At 43.5% G+C, this 2194-nt stretch overlaps 1 non-coding gene across 1 annotated transcript; it reads left to right on the top strand.

Moving 5' to 3' along the window:
- Positions 1–441: 441 nt before the first annotated feature.
- On the top strand, positions 442–545 carry LOC120965624 (small nucleolar RNA R71). The gene has a single exon (XR_005758668.1). It is a non-coding gene; the product is annotated as a small nucleolar RNA R71 (small nucleolar RNA).
- Positions 546–2194: the final 1649 nt, after the last annotated feature.

The following is a 2194-nucleotide window of genomic DNA, read 5'->3' as shown; positions in this document are numbered from 1 at the left end:
ATATCAACTAAAGGTGACTCCTCAATATAAAAAACAACTAACTGCAGCTCTGGCTCATCCATGGAAGAATCATCACAATGCAAAACTAAATCTCCAACACTAGTATCCATATGATCTTAAGTGTGTGTGTCAACTACGATGGTGTCATCATCATCAAAGATAATCCATGAAAGCTCAATCTTGTTACACGAAGAAACTGGTTCCGACTTCTGTGTAAGAATTTGTGGCTGAGGTGTAGTGACTTGTTGCAAGCAAACCAATGAATAAGACCTGGGCTTCTTATTGTACCACTGAAGTTGGTGGAAAGCTATGCTCTCAATCAACAGAAAAGCTTCATCAAGTGTCTTGTTTGTAATAGCTCCACCCGCTGCCATATCGACGTAAGCTCGAGTGTCCGAAGTCAATCCTCTATAGAATATCTGCAACTCTAACCATCTCTCGAGCCCGTGGTTAGGACATCTCCTGAATAAAGCCTTGTATCTCTCCCAAGCATCATACAAGCTCTCGTATTCACGCTGAACAAAATTGAAGATCTCATCTCGAATCGCAGACTGCATGTGTAGTGGGAAATATCTATCCAAGAAAGCTCGTGATATCTCATTCCAACCGAATGATCTTGATGGCAAGGATCGATACCAAGCACGAGCATCATCTCGGAGAGAGAATGTGAACAGCATGCACTTGATAACATCTTGAGGAACTCCATGATACTTTACTGTATCTGAATACTCCATGACTCGGAGCAAGTGCTCATAAGGGTCTTCAGTAGGCAGACCTCCAAACTATTGTTGTTGAACCAAAGCAATAAGACTAGGTTTCAGCTCGAAGTTCTCTGCCTCAATAGTTGGCCAAACCGGTCCTGTGATATAGCATTGACTTTTAGGCATCCAAAGATCACGAAGCAATGCCATCTTAACCGAGTGTAACTATAGAACAACCTGCAATTAGTTCAGATTTCCTACGAACACTCATAAATAGTAAACACTAGTCAGAAAGTTAGTATCCTAATAAGCCGAAGCAACAAAAAGTAAAAAGGTAAAAGAAGCATAGAAATAAATTTGACTGGAAATTTAAACAAAAAACTATACTAAGCCTAGTCTATAGCTTCACACAATCGTTCGACGCTAGTCCCCGGCAACGGCGCCAAAATGATCGAGTGTAAGTACAGTGGGGTTTTTCGCCCAAACTGCGAGTGTCGTGTTCTCCTCAGGGACTAGGTGACGGTAACTATATTCGGCTAAATCTAGGTAATACAATTCAGATGATGGGAAGAGAAAATAAACATAAACTATCAAGATTGTCGCCAATGAAAATGCGAATAAGCAAAGGTAGATTCAGATTTTACTCAATATCTTTTTGGTATTTTCATTATACATGAGAATCTAAAACACTAACAACAAACGAGAATCAATATTAGGAAAAGCTGCTAGACAAGAGCACGTATAACTATCAAACATGTAATAGAGGGAAGAGACAAAGTTGTAGGACAGAATATATATGTATCACATCACAGACAAACACATATTTATATATATCCCATGTACTTGAGTTAACACAAGGACTACAAAATGGAACAAGTTCACAAGGTTGAACACAAACACAAGCTAGCAGATTACTAACTTGGAAAGCAAAATCACATAGACCAAATATTAAATGTGCACTATAGCTACAAGTACGAAACAGTACACAAGTTCACCTAGCAGTTTACAGAATTTTGCAAGAAGTAAAGAGAGAAGAAGCAGCAGCAGTTTGGGTTCAGAGAAGAAGACAGCAGCAAGAGGCGTGGGAAAGAAGAGAGCAGCAGTAGCAGGTTGAGAGAAGAAGAATGAGCAACAGAAATGAGAGTTGAGAGAGGAGTCGCACAAGGCACCAGGGAGAGGGAAGCAGCAGAGAGGGTTGAGGGCAAGCAGCAGCAGGTTCAGGAAGCAGAGGCAGCAGCAGTTCAGAGAAGGCATCAGCAAGGAGGCGCAAAGAGAAGGAGCAGCAGGGGCATCAGGAAGAGAGGATCGGCGGAGAGGGAGAGGTCACGCGGCGGACCAGACGCCCGTGCTCGCCCTTGTCTAGTCGAGCGCGCGAGGTGCGGCGGTGGCTGGAGATGGTGGCGCTGGTGGATGAAGTTGGTGGTGAGTGGTGGATGTTTGTGGTGGGTGTGCTGATGGTGCGGAGGCGCACCACCACGCCGGCCTGGCCGTGG

This window comes from Aegilops tauschii, chromosome 5, assembly GCF_002575655.3.
Source record: "Aegilops tauschii subsp. strangulata cultivar AL8/78 chromosome 5, Aet v6.0, whole genome shotgun sequence".
Lineage (NCBI taxonomy): Eukaryota > Viridiplantae > Streptophyta > Magnoliopsida > Poales > Poaceae > Aegilops > Aegilops tauschii.
The sequence above is the reverse complement of the archived record's forward strand: the minus strand, read 5'-3'. Positions and strand labels throughout refer to the sequence as shown.